The following is an 18,334-nucleotide window of genomic DNA, read 5'->3' as shown; positions in this document are numbered from 1 at the left end:
AAGACAGAGGCAGGTAGATTTCGGTGAGTTTGAGGCCAGCCAGGGCTACATAGTGAGACCTGTCTCAAAAATATTTTAAGATATGGTGATTTAAGATGGGGTTAGGGTTATGTGGAACCTTCTTCTGCATGCTGGAGGCCCTGGGTTCCATCCTCAACACTAAAAATAAAAGAGGTGACCATTTGTATGTTACAGGTTTTTGGTTTTTTTTTGGTTTGGTTTTTAAATCACAACTGAAAATAAAATATATTTCTGGGTCTGGTGACATATACCTTTAACCCCAGCACTTGGGAGGCTGAGGCAGGAGGATCATGAGTTCATAGCTAGCCAGGGTTCCATAGCTAGATCATGTCTCAAAAATCGAGGCCTGGCATTGCAAGTTCACTTGGTTAGCACGTGCCAGGCCTTGGGCTCTGTCCTCAATGTTTAATTGCTTCAATGGTTCATGTTTGTGCATCATATTCTATTAACATAAAACAGCATTGGGTGGGAACAGTGAGTTAAGTGCTTAAATACGGATTGGCCATTGCAATGAATATTTGGGGGGACAAATAGGTGCTTTTTGATTATAAGCTGACTCTTGTGAGTGAAAGGGCACAGAGGCATGAAGAGGGCCAGGGTGGGGGTTTGGGGTGGGGGTGTGAGGTCAGGGTGTAGGGAGGTGGGGTAGGGAAGTGGTATTCAGGCTGTTTGCAGAATGAAATCATAGTTCCCATCTGTCCTTCTGTGGTGGTAGCAAGAACATTTGCTGAGCACCTAGTATGTACCAGGAACTATCACATGACACCATCTCATTTAATCCTCGAGTTGAGCCTACAAGGAATTGTCACCTCTCCAGCACAGAAGGCCACTCAGGGTCACCCAGCTGTGACGAGAGAAACCGAGTGAAAGGTGCCAGTGCACCTGCCTTCTCAAGTGCACAGTGATGCCATCTTACTGACAACCCCACCCCCACCCGTGGGCTGGCGCTTCTGGTTTCCAGAGCAGTAGGAGCATCCCCACCCCCACACCAAGGTGGTCAGTGCCCCCATCCAGGAAGGAGAGTCAGCTGTTCTGCTCTCTGACTTCCAATAGCTCACTCCCCCATTCAGACCTGCCTGCCAGCCCTCTCAAGTTCAAGGCCTTAGGGAACCAGTTGGGGGCTGGGTGGTCAATCTTGATCAAGGCAGTTGTGGAGGGTGGCACTGGGCCCAGTCTGTCTCCAAAGCTGTGGTGGCCCCAGCTTTCCGAGGGGTGGCAGTGCCTGTCCCCTCCCTCTCACAGTTCCAGGACTGAAGCTGAGGCCCCCAGAGGTGAGGCTAACGTGCACTTGACAGGCTGGCCTGTGTTATCCTCCAAGACCCCTATAGCAGAAGCTGTGGAATGGGGAAGAAGACCGCATGACCACAGAAACTCTGTCTTCTGGGTAACAATTACATCTTTAACTTGTGGGTTAGGACTTGAGGAAACCGCTCAGGTCTGGTCAAAGGCGCAGCTTGGCCACAGAAGCAAACCACGACCTGACTTTTCTAGGAGACCTGGGAGTCTTAGACTGAATAAAACTTCTTCTAGGGACCTCTGGGGAGCCCAGCTCGGTGAGAGCCACTGGGCTGAATGCCCAGTGCATGGCTGAGAGAGGTGGTTTTCAAAGTCTGGTTGTCCTTCTGATGGTAGCTGCAGCCCTAGGGAGTGCTATCAGCAAGACAGGTCCCCAGGCCCTATCCAGTTCTCCTGAATCAGAAACTCCAGTTCAACCACCTTCTGGAGTTCCGGGTCATGTTCACGCTTAAGAATCACTGGCTTAATGTCTTTCTATGTAAAGGATGGCACCAGAGTGGGGTGGAGTAGGTTATAAATCCCAGCCACTCTAGAGTCTGAGGCAGGAAGATGGAAAGTTCAAGACCAGCCTGGGCCTCAAGTAAGTTGGAAGACATTCTAGTGAGATTCCATTGTCAGAAAACCAAAATCAAAACCAAGAAACAAGAGAGACAGCAGGGGTGGTGCCTGAACATTGATTGACAGCTTCACACAGAGACAAATCCAAAGCTGATGTCACTCATCGATACAGAATCTTTCTCTTTTAACTCTACCATGCTGGGGATATACCCAGGGCCTCAAGCATGCAAGGCACGTGTCCTCACACTGAGATACACCCAGGTGACCTGTGTGCTGGTTGGAATTGGAGCCACCCTGGCCCAAGTTCCTTTTCATTTCTCCTGGGTCTCAAGCTCTCCTGGAAGGATGATGTCACAAAACAAAGACCAGACAGACTCAGGAGACTGTGACCATTGGAAATTGGGATTAGATGTTCAGAGAAAATCTGAACACCAGATGTGAGTGAAATTTGGTGAGAAACAAAATGATTATAGCTGGAGGCATAGCTTAGTGGAAGAGCATTCACTTAGCATGCTCAAAGGTCTTGAGTTCCTTCCCCAACATCCTCTATCCCAGAGAAAAACGCTCTGTGACTCACACAGTCAGGCATTCCGAACATCAGCTTGTGATCCTGTCCATAAGGATGACGTCAAATCCAGATACAGTGGTGTAGGCCTTAAGAGACAAGAGCATTGTGGTCTGGTCTCTCTTTATCTCCCTTCCCTCTGTGTATGTGTGTGTGTGTTGTGTGTGTGTGTGTGTTGTGTGTGTGTGTGTTGTGTGTGTGTGTGTGTGTGTGTGTGTGTGTGTTGTGTGTGTGTGTGTGTGTGTGTGTGTGTGTGTGTGTGTATGTGTATGTCATCCTGGGCTGTCATCCTCAGGGACGTTATCCACCTGCTTTGGGACAGGGTCTCTCATTGGTGCAGTCCTTACTATAAAGCTAACTTTGGTGACCAGACTGCTCCAGGAATCCTCTTTCTGTCCTTGCCTCCCCAGTGTTGGGACTATAAACTTGCACTTCCATGCCTTGGCATTCTTACAGGGGTTTTGGTGATTGAACTCTGGTCCTCACACTTACACAGCAAGTGCGTCACTGTTCATGCCATCTCCCAAGCCCCTGGGATGGCTCTGTGGGAACCAGTATTACTCCTGGGCAGAAGGACACAGAAAGGACTGGAGAATAACCAGGGAAAGTCATCTCCCTGGACAGGTGCTTAAACAACACTGGCTGTTCTTCCAGAGGTCCTGAGTTCAATTCCCATCAACCACATGGTGGCTCACAACCATCTACAATGAGAGATCTGGTGTCCTCTTCTGGCCTGCAGGCTGAACACTCAGTGTATACATAATAAATAAATCTTTTTTTAAAAAGACAATTTATTATTATTATTATTATTATTATTATTATTATTATTATTATATGATGCTAGGGATTGAACCTAGGAGTTTGTGTTTTGTTAGTCAAGCACTGAAAACATTTTGTTTTGTTTTTAAACTTTGAGACTGGGTCTCATTGTATACCCCAATTGTCCTTGAACTCCATCTTACTGCATTTGCCTCCCGTGCTGGGATGACAGGTGTGGGCTACCATGTAAGGCTCTTGATGTCACTTCAACTGTGTGATGGCCATGCTTAGCTCACATGCTACATGGTTAGAGGGTAGATCCAGCTTGGCTGGAGAGCCCTTTTTCACACAACCCTGGGCTTGGGCACTGAACTGCAGTCCTGGCCAACTGGAGGCCCAGCCTGTAGGCTGGCTTCTGCTGGTTGTCACCGGCCTAGGGTCCCTCTACTCCATATCAGCTGCCATAGCAGCCCTGAATTACGACAAATTCATGTTGAAAAGACAATCCAATATTGCTTGACTCCACCTGGTTCTGGGCCACAGTTGTCAAGACTGGACCCTGATTCTTTGGTCCCCTTTAGGACTTCAGCGACCTGCTTCCAAAGGTGTCTAAAGCTCCCCCATCTGTCTGGGACATCACTGAACCTTGAAATAAATGTTCTGTGCCACAAGCATGGTGATCAGAGGTTCACTACCACACAAGCCCCCCTTTCCTCTCTAGTTTACCTCCATGAGAATTATTATATATTATATTTTTAGATGAAAAGGAGACACAAAGAGGTCAAGTGATTTGCCCCAAGTCACACAGAAAGATTAGGAGGATTTTTCCTTGGCAGCACTGGGGATTGAACCCAGGGACTTGAGCCCACAGCTAACTGCAGAGCCTGCTTTTGTGATCACTCTGCCTCACTGCTTCCTCGTCCTCTATCTTAATGACCATCTATAATCCTCTATCACCCCCAGTCACCACAAGGCCCATGCACAAATGTCTCAAGGTCAGCTACAAACCTGCTTGGCAGCAAACCTGGGCTCTTCGGGTCTTGATGGACATCTAGACAGTCATGCAACCATTCTCTGCTTTGAGCCTGTATTGGGAACTGATAAAATCATTCTATGCTGCTCAGAAGAAGGAGGCTGGCAGACCCTCCCTGTTTGTTCGTGCAAGTTGTGTGTCTCATAACTCCAGGGGCACTATTCATAATGCAGTTGGTTGGATGACATCTTGGAGTTGTGCAGTACACAACTCATGTAGCTGTGCATAGCAGCCCTGAAGGCTGGAGGTAAGATTTTCAGGATACCCTGGCATAGGAGGTGCCCTGGGCTGTCTTCATTGCTGTTCAGAAACAAACCATCAAAAAGAGAACAGCCCAGAAGGAAATGTCTCCGGGTATGTGGGGGAGGGGTCTGTGCCCATGCTTTGGGGGAACTGCTTGGATTGGGAGAGGAAGTAACTGGTTCTTCCTGGGACTTCTGCCTTCAACTGGAGAAGCGTCCTTCCTGACTCGTCTCAAACTGGGCAGATTACAACTTCAGTGGGAATCTCAGCCCCAATCTGGGCAGGAGCTCTTCCTCTGCTCTGTGCTCAGCCCTTAGGTGGTCTCTGCTGGGCACCCTGCAAGCCACCCTATTCCAGGCTAGTTCTCACATTGGGCTCCACCTGCCTCTGGAAATCGGGAGCTGATGGGAACTGACTCACAGCCAGAGCCTCGAGCTATGCCTTTAACTACTGTTCCCCTGGTCTGTGTATTTTCCTCTATTTGTTTTGCTTTTACAATCCAAGCCAGGCCCTGTGCCAGGGCGTACCTGAATGAGCTTATGTGTCCTTTCCCATGAGCCCAAGAGGGAGGAATTGCAATCATTCCATTTTATAGATCAGATCTCTGTTCAGAGAGATTGGGTCAGTTCCCCGAAGCCACACAGAAAGTGGAAGAGCTAGGATTTGAATTGGTATTTTTGGCCCACATTCTTCCTTATTTTTTTTCCCAGGGAACAAGATGCATCATGTCCTCTGAGTATGTCTGTCTTCAGACTGGGCCTTGCCCTTGGGTCTGAAAAGCCATGTGGGTCATGTTGCTGTTGCCGATGGGGGTAATGGTGGTAATGATGGACACGATAAAGATGACAATGGGTGTGGGAGTGGTGCTTAGGGGTAATGATGACGGTGATGGGGGGTACTAGGGGTTCACATCTCCCTGATAGTGTTAGCTGAGGAAATGCAGACAGTAATGGCCAGCTCTGCGAGTATAAAGGCCCCTCTGTAAAGACCTCCAGAGTGGGTCCCACTGCACCGGGGCTTACTAGATACCTTTCCCCACCAACCTGAGATCAGAGACAAGAAGGAGGAAGAAGGACAGGCTGGAGGAGAGTATTAACGTCAGAGTGCCTGCCTAGCATGTGCACAGTCATGGGTTCTGCCCTCCCACTGCAGAAGGACAGCACCGTTGTGCCCCTCTGTGGCCTTCCCAGCTTCCTACTGAAGGCTAGCTTCTCTTTTCTCTGCATGGGGTCTAGGCCATACATTCTCCACCTTGTTCCAAGGGCAGGCTGGCCTGGTGGCTGAAGTCTTGGGAGGCAGGCCCAGTTGCTCGTTTTTTTTTTTTTTTGCCTGCCTCCCCTTGGGAACCATCACGTCAAAGGAAGTTGCTACTGTTGGGCAGTTTGGAGGCTGAGCTGGTGCCCCCCATTAGAAGGGCCTTAGAGTGGTAGTCACATGCTAACACTTGGCAGCCTCTTGGTTAGGGGAGACCAAGATCTTAACCCACACAACCACACAGGCTTATTCTCAGTTGATCCAAAAGCTGAAACCTTACATTTGGCTGAGGGTGACCCAAAGACATTGAGAGTCATGTCCCAGAGGGAAAAATTCCACTTCTCATCTACCCTGGTGGCCCATGTGACACCGAGCATCTGAGGGGGCAGGGTCAGGCAAACAGTACACTCTGCAGCCAAACTGCCCAGCTTACAATCCCAGCTTCATCATTCACTAGCTCTTAGTGACCCTGAGTAAGCAAGTGACTTAGCCTCTCGGATTCCATTCATCTCTGCCACCCATATCACAGGACTTCGTGAGGTGGTAATGCGTTTGTGCAGAGAGAAAACTCAGTTTCCCTGTGTGTAAAATGGATGGCTATATTACCCCACCTTGGGGCCATCATCTTGGCCAAGCTGTCCATTGTCCCTGTGCAGAGAGGCTACTGGGGGAACAAGATTGGCAAGCCCCACACTGTTCCGTGCAAAGTGACAGACTGCTGTGGCTCTGTGTTGGTGCGTCTCATCCCTGCCCCCAGAGGCTCTGCTCCTGTGCCTAAGAAGTTACTGATGATGGCCGGTATTGTGACTGCTACCCATCAGCCAGGGGCTGCACTTCCACCCTGGGCAACTTTGCCAAGGCCACCTTTGATGCCATCTCCAAGACCTACAGCTACCTGACTCCCGACCTCTGGAAAGAGACTATGTTCACCAAATCTCCTTATCAGGAATTCACTGACCATCTTGTGAAAACCCACACAAGAGTGTCTGTTCAGAGGACCCAGGCTCCAGCTGTGGCCACCACATAAGGGTTTTTTATGCAAGAAAAATAAAGTGAATTAAATCTGTTTAAAAAAAAAAAGAATTCAATGCCATAATGCAAGTGCTTGCATGTAGTATACATCACTGCCCTGGGCTGGGGGTACAGCACATGCTTAGCCAAACCCAGTTTGAGTGCAAAACCCAGGATCCAATCCCCAGCATCCAACAGAAGAAAAAGAAAAACCTCTGCCTGTTGCTACCATATTGACGGGGAGAAAGCCATGGGGAGCTCATCTGCATTCAGACCATTGTTGACAGTGCAAGTCAGCAGAACAGCTGTTTCCAGGGCAGCGTGGGAACCTTTGAGGAGGAGCTGAGATGCCTCTTGGAGGGTCTTCAGGGAAGAGCTTTGGCCTGTCAGCCCCACCAGGAGCAACCCTGCCCACCTCGGTCCAGTCCTGTTGGAAAGGCCCTCTTGGGAGTTGCAGGATTGAGATGAGGGTGGGAAGGGGATCTCCAGGTGAGGGGCAGAGGAGGCTCCAGGGAGCTGAGCCATGGCTTACTATTCCAGGTATATTTTCAGTGTCTATTTTAACATTCGCATGCACCCATCTCCTGCCATTCCTCCTTCCCACCCTTCCATTATCCTTACTTTGCAGATGTTCACTGAACATTCCCACAGTAACCGAACACTCTCACTTTGTCCCTGGTTTAAATTCCTGCAGAGTAGGTTATAGTACACAGCACATGAAGCATCCCCAATTCCTGCCTGGGATGTCTCCAACCTCTGAGTGCCTCTTCCCATGAAACCCCAGGTTCTGCCACCAGCAAAACAACCCAATGAACCCCTAGCCAGCCAGTGGACCAGAGCCAGGGTAGGGAGGGGTGGGGAATTGGCACCCTCCACAGCATACCTAGTCCTAAGTTGATCTTTCAGCGTTCCAGGCATAAGTGACAGTGTGTCTGGCTTTGCCCTGCCCTTTTGCTTTCCTTGAGGAGCCAAATGTCAGCCCTGGGGCAGCCCTAGGGGCACACTCTGCAAAGCCTGCTCTCAGGCACTCTGGCCCAGATCCCAGGGTGGGAAACCTCAGTGGTGGCCCCTGGGACTGTAGTTACTCAAACTGCCTGGAGGAGGAAGCAGTAAGGAGCTGGGCAAGTCTTGGTGCCTGGAGAGCAGGACAGGCGCTGCAGGGATGCCCCAAGACCCTCCCACCCCCAGCAGGTGGAGGCCATGTTTCCCAGAGAGTGAACTCCATCCTGAAGCGTTCTTTGGAGTCAGCAGCCCTCAGTGCCAGCTCCTCCTCTGCAGAGAGTTGGGTGCTGCAGTCGGGGCTCTCTGTTCCAGAAGGCTCAGGGCTGTGTCTCGCACTTCTGGCCTCCCCTCTCCCTATCTCCCCTTCTCTCTGTCTCCTCCCCTTCCTCTTCATGGCTTGCCTTCTCTGTCCTTCCTTCTCTTGCCTCCCTTGCATGAGCACTTACTGCCTACCAGGTGCCAGGCATGTTCTTGCTACCTGGCACTTGCCACCCCCTGATCTGTAAGCAGTTCTTCAAAGGCTGCCCTTCAAGTCACAGCCTCAGACCCAAGTTTCTCTACTTTCTTTCTCTAACACAATCCATCCAGGCCAAGACCAACTGCTTCTCACTGTGGTGTGAGCAGAAGGCAGAGGTGATCCATTCTGTGTGTGAGGGTGTTGTCACCAGGATTCAAAGAGGGAAAAGCAACAACCTACACACACACACACACACACAGACAGACAGACAGACAGACACACACACACACACACACACACACACACACACACACACACACACACACACACTCACCAGTCTAAGAATGCCAGCAATCCCAAGCAATGGGATCTTGCTGGCAGAGCATCAGTCTCTGCTGGAAGTGCTAAGAGGATCCAGATCAGTAGTTCCAGAGCCCACACCTGCAAATGAGCTCCCTCCCCACACATCTAGAGGGAAAGCAGCAAGCCTGCTTAGCTTTGTCCCTGAGGTCTGTACCCCAAGGTCAGCGGGGAAGGGAACAGCCAGGCTTGCCCCGGTATTTCCAAACCTGCTGCCACACTCCTAAGATTCTCCCAGTCAGGGGGTGCTGAGGTGAGGGAGGGAGAAAGTTCAACCCAGACTGTTTTTACTGTGTGGCCTTGGGCAGTTTGGGAACCTCTCAGAGCCTTCAGGTTCCTGCACATGGTCTGGTGACAAATGGCTAGGATAAGAATCTTTAGTGTCAAAATGAATAAGTAACCTCTTTGAGGTAGCTTTCACCTCTAATCCCAGGGCTCAGGCTAGCCTGACTAACACAGAGCCCATTTCACAAACGAAAACAAACAGGGGCCTGCAAGATGGCTCAGTGGGAAAGGGGCTTGCTGTCAAGCCCTGAGCTCCATTCTCAGGATTCACACACAGCGGAAAGAGAGACCTGACTCCTACAAGCTGTCCTGTGACCTCCATACACCTGTGGTGGCATGTTCGTACCTACACACACTAACAACATAAATATGTAACTGTAATAGATGGAAACAAACAATAACATCTCTCAAAACACAACTTCTTTCAGGTCATTTCAAATCTAGTTACATCACACCCATGTATTCAGGATTTACTGTGGGTCAATCACTGGGGTGAGTGCTTCTCCCTTTAGTCCTCAGAGTGTCCATCTTGAGGGGAAGAATCTTTATTTCCAGTTTATGATGAGAAACCCGAGGCACATAGAGGGTATGGGACTTGCCTGAGTCTCATGGTGCCTAAGTTGGCAGGGCTGGATTTGAAACTCTGTGATTTGTGGGATAATAAGCCAAGGCCGAGAATCACAGCATTTTGTGATTAAGGCAAAATCACAGCATTTTGTGTGTAAGACAGCTGGCAAGAGTTGATCTGACTCAACATTTTGTACTTTGCATTATAAAACCATAATTTCTAATTTGTTCAAAGTGAGTGATAATAGGAAATACAGACTTGATTTCTCCTCACCGTGTGTGTGTGTGTGTGTGTGTGTGTGTGTGTGTGTGTGTGTGTGTGTGTGTCTAGGCCAGAGTTAATTTTGGGTGACATTCCTTAGGAATGGACCACTTCGTTGTCTTTTGAGATGGGGTTTCCAGCCAGGGCTGGGGGGCTTGCTGATAAGGTCAACAGCCTGGCCATTGAGCTCCAGGGATCATCCTGTCTCCACCTCCTCAGCGCTGGATTACAAGCATGTACCATCATGCCCATCTTTCTCCCATGGGTTCTGAGAGTCAAACAGGCTCTCATCTGGTGCTGAACTTAAACTTGAAGTCTTAGGATCTGATTCCAGTTGCCGGTTTCAGCCGCCCTGCTCCCCTGAGCCTGACCCGTGATGGCCCCAGGCAGCAGAGTCCTGTGTGTGCACAAAATGACTTAAGATCTGTATAGGGCCTATGAGGCCAGCACTTTGTCTACCCCATTTTGCAGATGGGGAAACGAAGCATGGAAAGAGTCACTCAATTGGGTCCTCATAACTGAGAAGTGTCAGAACCAAGGCTGGAACTCAGGACAGCCAAAGTCAAAGCTCCTATTTTGCTGTTGTTGGTGTGTGTGTGTGTGTGTGTGTGTGTGTGTGTGTGTGTGTGTGTGTGTTGTTGAGGATCAAACCTGGGGTCTTGCCCATGCCAGGCAAGTGTTCTACCATAGACCTACATATACCCAGTTCCCTAAGTTAATTTCCTTTTTCTCGTTTGTTTCAAAATATAAACCATAAACCAGTTTAAAATGCACAGTTTGGGGTGACTAAGCACACTTCTGCCATTGCACATCTGGCACTGCTGTCCATTCCTAAAGCCTTTCATCACCACTAACATGAGGGACTCTGCGCCATGAAACATAGCCCACATGCTCCTCAGCCCTCTCCCCGAGGACCTCATATATGCAGGCTCCTATAGTGCTTGCTCTTTTGTTAGCCCAGCCTCTGCTTTAAAGCATTTAAAACCCAATACATGGGCCTGGAGAGGAGGCCCCGGGACTAGGTGCTTTCTGCACAAGCATGAGGATCTGAGTTCAAATCCCCAGCATCCACATAAAAAGCTAGTCTGGAGCTCCCTAAGTAGACCAGGCTGGCCTCAGACTCACAGAGATCCTCTTGCTTTTGCTTCCTGTGTGCTGGGATTAAAGATGTGAGCTAACATGCAGTGCTTGCCTCTTGGCTGTTTGTTTGTTTGTTCTTGGTTTTTCAAGACAGAGTTTCTTTGTGTAGCTGTGGCTGTCCTGGAACTTTCTCTGTAGACCAGACTGATCTTGAACTCAGAGATTCACCCTAGGGAGGGGGTATGGTTTCAAGATAGGGTTTCTCTGTGTAACAGCTTTGGCTGTCCTGGAACTCACAGAGATCCTCCTGCCTCTGCCTCCTGAGTGCTGAGATTAAAGGTGTGCACCACCACCACCTGGCTGCCTAAGGCTGTTTCCTATATGTGGACTTCCTTTCTCAATCTGCAGAAGAGCTCCTGTACATCCTTCAAAACCTCCCTTAGAGATTTCCTTCTTCTTTGTGCCTTTCCTTGAAATGTTGTCACAGGGTCTGACCAGTTAACATGGCCATTATCACAGAGGACTGAGGTCGTATTTACTGTAATCCAGGCAGTAATGGAGTGGTTTAATGACTCATTTAATACCTGAAATAACCCTTCAAAGCAGGCATTGTGTATCACCTCAGTTCCCCACAAGGAAATAGTCACAAAAGAGCCAAATTAGAGACCTGAAATGACACAATTTATCTAAATCACCTGGGAGACAGAAATGGCTCTGGAGTCCTGGTGTTACTTTCTATTGTGTTATTCTTGGGGAATAAGGAGCTGCCTCCAGGGGACTGTGGGATCTTGGAGGTTCCCACCTGATCTAAAAGGAAACTGACTAGCTCTCACTGCTTAAAATCTAAGGACTAACCCACAATTTTGAAGATTTATTTATTTATTTATTTATTTATTTATTTATTTATTTATTTCCGAAACAGGGTTTCTCTGTGTAGTTTTGGTGCCTGTCCTGGATCTCACTCTGTAGACCAGGCTGGTCTCAAACTCACAGAGATCCACCTGGCTCTGCCTCCCGAGTGCTGGGATTAAAGGCGTGTGCTACCACTGCCCGGCTGATTTTAAATTATGTGTGTGTGTGTGTGTGTGTGTGTGTGTGTGTGTGTCTGTGTGTGTGTCTGTGTGTGTGTCTGTGTGTGTGTCTGTGTGTCTGTGTTTGTGTGTGGGTAAGTGCATGTGAATACTGGTGCCCAAGGGGACCAGAGGTGTCAGATCCCCAGGAGATGGAGTTACAAGTGTTGTGAGCTGCCTGACATGGTGCTGGCAACCAAAGTCAGGCCCTCTGCAAGAGCAATACATGCTCTTAACAGCTGAGCTATCGCTGCAGACCAGCTAACCCACACCTTCCAAGGAGAGTGTGGGGCTGGGGAGATGGCTTGGTGGATAAAACGCTTGCTGTACATGTGTGAGACCAGAGGTTACAACCCCAGAGCCTACATAATAGAGGGTGTAGAAGCCATCTGTAATCCCAGTGCTCAGGAGAAGGGGCAGAATCCTGGGGCAAGCTCACTGTCTAGACTAGCCAGATCAGTGAGAGCTCCAGGTTCAGTGAGAGACCCTGCCTCCGTAAGAAAAGTGGATAGGCTGGAGGAAGACACCGGATATGAATGCATGGGAATAGGCACGTGCTCTCGCGAGTGCGCGCGCGCGCGCGCGCGCGCGCACACACACACACACACACACACAGCCTCATAAAGGCTGCCCAAAGGCTTTCTTTTTAAATATTTTTAATAAAATATTTATTTGTTTAATTTTATGTGTATGGGTGTTTGCCTGCATGTATGCACCAGGTGTGTGCTTGGTTTCACAGAGACCAGAAGAGGGCATTGAATCCCCTGGAACTGGAGCTACAGATGGTTGTGAGCCACCATGTAGGTGATGAGAATCAAATCTGGGTCCTCGAAAGAGCAGCCAGTGCTCTTAACCATTGGGCCATCTTTCCAGCCCCCTCACCCCAGGCTTTGTTTATGACTTCAGCAGTGTCCTGTATTCTAAAGGTAGACACCGGAAGTCATTTCTGCATCTTAGTTTGGGGCTGGATGCACAATAGGACCTTTTTAAAAGTACCATGGCATGGTTAGACCCTGATGTAAGCTTGGCCTGGCACTCAGCGACAGAAATATTTCCCTAGGCTCCTATCCAGTGCTCAGGACTCTGGCTGCCCTCGAGGCTGGAAGAGGTCATAAGTGGTAGCTCATATAGTACAGGACCATTTTAGGGTCTCCCCTGCCCAGAACAAGACTTTCTGATTTTGATTTGCATCATCCTATTGAACACTCAACAATTTGGAAAGACTATTATCATTAAGCCCATTTGATAGACGTGAAAACTGTGGCTCAGAGACAGGAGTGGATTTGCCTGACCTGAGAAATGACAAAACTGTAATTGAAAATGAAGTATCTCTGATTTTAGCACTTTGCTTGCCTGGCTGTTATCAACCATTCCAACAAACTGTTCGTTTGTTTGTTTGCTTGTTTTTTTTACTTTGGTCTTTTGAGACAAGCTCTTGCTATGAAACTCTGGCTGGCTTAGCATTTGCTATGCAGTCAAGGCTAGCCTCGAACCTGTAGTTCACCTGCGCCTCTTAAGCACTGGGATTACTGGCAAGTAGCACCATGCCATGAGACAGCAACTTTTTGATGGTCCTATCATACCTTTGAGGATGGACATAATTTTCTTGCACTATTATCTGGACCCAGAAAGTGTGGGGCACACAACCAGGAGACTGGGGACTTGGTTTAGGAACCCATGGTTCTTAAATGTATGTGTCTCTCTGTGTTTGCACACTGTGTGTGAGAGTATTCTCAGAGGCAGAAAGAGGGTGGCAGATCCCCTGAAGCTAGTTATAGGTGGTTGTGAGCTGCTTGACACGGGTGCTGGGAACTGAACTTGGATCCTCTGGGAGAGCATCAAGCTGCTGAGTCCCTCCTCCCGCCCCTCTCCCTGGTTTTTAATTGCTCTGCCTCCTACCGGAGAGTGAGAACAACACTGGAGGCAGTTAGAGAGAGCCCCTCAATCGGCTCTTTGGTGCCATCTCTGCCCACTGGGCACAGACAGCAGAGCTCCAGGACTGGCTCTTTCCTTGCCCTTGGACTCAGTGGAAGCTGCAAGTAGAGGGAAATGGGTTTGTCCTTGACCACAGATAGCTAGCACAAAGGTGGTCTTACCTGTCCATATGTCTGCATGCTTTGGAATCTGTCTTTTGTCAGTGTATGCTTGTATTCACATGGCTGTCTATAAATGCTTGCATACATGGCTTCAGGGTATGCAATGGAAAAGAAGGGACCTTGTCCCCCAAATTCATACTGTGAAATTAGTTGAGACAAAGAACAAGAATTCGGACTTGACCCCCAAATGGTAATTGATGTTAACTCCATGTCTATGCAGTAACATAGATGATTCTAGAAGGAACATATGGGGTTGAAGGTAAGTCACTATTGTTCAATGGTGTGGATAGATTATATAATTAACATTATATATCTGCCCACCACCTTACTATTTTACATATTTCCTAAGGGCTTCTATAATATATGATGTATAGGTGTTGAGAAAGTTCTAGAAGAAATATTCCATTTGAAGATGGTGGTTACCTTTAGGGAGCAAGGGAGAGCAGGACTTTGAGGGTTTAAGAGGACAGAGGTTAGTCCCTTGTATTGGTTTGCTGGCAGATGTCCCATCATGGAACTCTCCAGAGCCTCTTCACCCAGGGATTACACCAGACTGAGCTGCTCCAAGCCCCTCACTGACGGAGACTGCTTTTGAGTGGGGAAAAACTGCAGGTTCCTCCCAAAACCATGTGCCTCAGTTTCTCCCTCTGTGTTCAGCACATCTATGCCACGTGACATTCTCTAGGCATTAACTGTGTGCTTAAAATCCCGGAATGGCGGAAAGACAGCGTAGGTTGGAACCTGGATCTGGGTTCCACCCCAGCATTGCCTCTTACATCGGTGTCCCTCAGAGTTGGCTGACCTGGCAGAGGAGGTGGCAATCAGGCTCTGGGGTTAGATGCCTGGGCTCAGATCTGCACGCAGTGCCTTGTCTCTGGGATCCTTGCAGGAGTGCGCCCCCCACCCCCCGCCAGCCTCCCTCATCCTCCGGTTCCTCTCTGTGGAAGAGGAGAGCCCACCTGGCGGGCTGCTTGTTGGCGACGGGGATGTGCTCTATGCTTTTGTCGGCTCCTGAACTACAGCTCGCCCCGCCCATTCCGCGTGAGGACTTGACCAAAGCCCTTCCCTCCAGCTGAGAAGGGCTACAACTCTCGCTGGGTCTCTTCCCCATTCGCTGAGCGAATCGTCCCTCTGTCCTCCCTGCATCCCCAGCGGGTCCAGTCCCACCGTCTCCTCAATGGCGAGTTTGGCAGCGGCCAGACGCCCCAACGCCCTCCGGTGGGAAACTGAGGCTGGGTGGCCGGCTCTCGGCCGCTGTCAGGGGCCAGACTGCGGTCACTGGCCGTGTGCGCGCGCGCGGGGGTCGCTGTCATACCTGCTTAGGCTGCGGCTCGAGTCTGCGGTGATGGCAGCTAAGGTGGTGGCGTCGGAGTGGCTGTGGCGCTGGTCACCTGTAGAGCCTGGACGCTGGAGGCGGAGGGAGCGCGGAGGGCGGGGACCGCCCGGGAGCGCCTGCGGGCGGAGCCTGCCCGCCTGGGTTAGCCTGGTCAGCTGCACCATCAAGCTCCACGGCCACCCACCTCACGGGCTCCAGGCTAGGTGCAGAAATCGCGTCCTCCGTGTGTCCTCATAACCATCATACACCACATACATAAACTCTCCATCCTGCCCTACTCATGCATCTCTCTCACTCAACTCGCTGGAGCACATCACACTGCACCGTGACAAGTCACTGGTTGCAGCCCTGTTCTACTGGTGCTGAGATCCCCCCCCCCCCAACACACACACAAATTGGGGTTTTCAGGAAAGCTCTCGCTGTTGGTCTTCCCAGAACAAGTAAGTTGTACCTGGCTGGTCGTGGGATACAGCCTCCACCTCTGCGGTAGATAAGGTCACCTGGAGGTGTGGGTCTCTGGCTCCATCCCAGGGAGCTTCCCCACCACGCTTGTGGTGTAGCCTCAAGTCATCCCTGTTCCTCCTGTGCTAGAGGCTGAACACGGTTTGGCCCTTCCGAGTTGAAATTGCACCTTCGTTTGGAGAGGAAAAGAGGAGGCATTTTAAGAGGTGATTAGGAGTCCCCTCTGAGGAATGAGGTAGCCCATCTACCCGGTTAACAGATGGCTGCATCCACTTGGTCAACGGTTGAATGGTCATCTCTGGACTAGGTGTGCCTTTGTAGCTCTGCCAACAAGGAGGACATCACCAGGTGCAGGACCTAGTGACCTTGGTCCAGAGGTGGAAACCAAAACAAACTTTTCTTTTAGACTTCCCTGGTCCTGTGGTATTTACAACAGAGAGCAGGCTAAGGACACCTGCCTCCTGTGCTCTTCGCTGCCTTCCCCTCCTTCTGTCTCTCCTCTCCCCAGGTCCAAGGCACCTCGTGTCTGTTCGGCCGCTTTATTCCCAGTAGCCGTACTGTTTCATGTCCTGTGTATCTTCCCTCAGATGCTCCTGACATAGGAGTTCTTGCATTACAGGCACCTACTATACTTTTAACAACCATTAAGACCCCAGAGTTTTTATTTGCATGGGTGTCTTAGCTTGCTTTCGATTGCTGTGATAAACACTATAACCAAAACGAACCTGGGCAGTGAAAGGACAGTCCAGTCCATCACCAAGAAATCCAAGGTAGGAACTCAGGCAGGGTCGGGAACCTGGAAGCAAAAACTGAAGCAGAAGCCATGGAGGAACAATGCTTACTGGCTTGTGCCCATGCCTTGCTCAGACTGTTTTCTTATACAACCCAGGACCCCCTGCCCTGGGGTGGTAGCTCCCACGGTGGGCTGGACCTTCCCACATCAATTATTACTCAAGAATGCCCACAGACTTGTCTACAGCCACTCTGATGGAGACGTTTTTTCAACTGAGGTTCCCTCTTCCTAGAAGACCCGAACTTGTGTTGCTAACAAGCTAAGCAGAGCAAAGGGTCATACCTACTGCTGTTTTCTAGATGAGACAGGACGCACAGCAGGGTTGATGGACCATGCTTTCAATCTTAGCACTTCAAAGGAGAGGTAGGAAGACCCAGAGCCTGAGGTTAATCTGGGCTACACAGTGAGGATGAAGCCTGCTGGGCTGCACAGTGAGACCTTGTCAAAACAAACAAACAAACAAACAAACAAACAACAAAGGTGGTATGGCTCAGGGGATAAAATCCTTGCTGTGCAATCATGAGGAACTGAGTTCAGATACCCAGCATCCGTGTAAGTGGTTTGGTGGCATGTGCCTGTAATCTCTGTTCTGGGGAGGCCTGACAGATGACAGGTGGATCCTGGGGGCTCTCTGGCTAGCCAGTCTAACCAAAATGGCAAGTTCACGACTCAGTAAGAGACCCTGCCTCAAAAAAGAAGGTGGCGAATGATAGAGGGACCCGAAGTCTACCTCTGACTTCCAGACATGTATGCCTAGTCAAGCACACCAGCATGTGAACACACACACACACACACACACACACACACACACACACACACACAAACACACACACACACAGGAACCCTTCCTCCCCAACAGAATAAAATAAAATATTTCCAAATTCATCACACAGCCACAAATCCCTTATGTCCCAACATAAGTAAAATGCTTTTACAAAACACATCTTTCTGGAATGAAGACTTTTGGGAAGACATGCATGTTAGCATGTTGAATCTCTTTGATGCCTGGCTTCCTAACAGGCCCTTGGGCTGTCTTGTGTGCTCTGCATCATGTTTGTTACCCCTGTGTTGTTTCAGTGGAAGACAGTGAAGGAATCCCAGCTTCAAATAATATGATACCTTGGCATGCTGTAAAGATGGCCTGAGCTACTGAGCATTGGTGGCACATGCCTTTAATTCCCAGCACTTGGGAGGCAGAGGCAAGTGGATCTCTGTGGGTTCGAGGCTAGCCTGGTCTACAGAGTTCTAGGCCAGCCAAGGCTATTTCAGAGTGAAACTCTGTCTCAACAAAACAAAACAAAACAAGACAAAAAAAAGATGACCTGTCCCTATTGAAACTCACACTGGATTTGAATCCTCATTGTGAGGTGTGGACAGGATGCTGTTCCAACTTCTTAACCCAGCCATGGTATTTAGAGGTGGGGCCTTTGGGAGGTGATTAGCACTAAGTCATCAGGGTGTCACCCCATGATTGAGTACTGGCTTTATGAGAAGGAGAAAGGGCTGGGTTTGGTAGTGCACACCTGTAACCCTGGCACCCAGGAGCTGAGGCAGGAAGAGCATGAGTTTGATGCCAGCCTGGGCTCTAGTGAGATCCTGTCTCAAAAGTAAACAAACAAACAGGAGAGAGACCTTAATATCTGGACACACAGAGGATGTCCCTTTCTTTGCTATGACACCCTGGATCACCTTGGGACTCTGTCGGCAAGAAGGCCAGTTACAGCTACTTGAGCCTGGTCTAGAACTGTGTAATAGTGACAGAAAGCAGACTAAGAAACTTATCATTGCTTTTACGCTTTACTTAAAAATTGTACTTATTTATTC

General features: G+C 49.5%; 1 protein-coding gene and 1 pseudogene across 3 annotated transcripts in view; one reads left to right on the top strand and one right to left on the bottom strand.

Moving 5' to 3' along the window:
• Window positions 1–15,332, bottom strand: part of Scnn1b (sodium channel epithelial 1 subunit beta) — a 61,801-nt gene extending 46,469 nt beyond the window's left edge. For all 3 annotated transcript variants that reach the window (XM_036167391.1, XM_036167381.1, XM_036167402.1), the window contains exon 1: window positions 15,235–15,332. The gene's annotated coding sequence lies outside the window, so the exon portion shown is untranslated. The remainder of the gene's footprint in view (window positions 1–15,234) is intronic.
• LOC118577299 lies at window positions 6,323–6,756 on the top strand (annotated as a pseudogene).
• Window positions 15,333–18,334: the final 3,002 nt, after the last annotated feature.

This window comes from Onychomys torridus, chromosome 1 (assembly GCF_903995425.1).
Source record: "Onychomys torridus chromosome 1, mOncTor1.1, whole genome shotgun sequence".
NCBI lineage: Eukaryota > Metazoa > Chordata > Mammalia > Rodentia > Cricetidae > Onychomys > Onychomys torridus.
The sequence above is the reverse complement of the archived record's forward strand: the minus strand, read 5'-3'. Positions and strand labels throughout refer to the sequence as shown.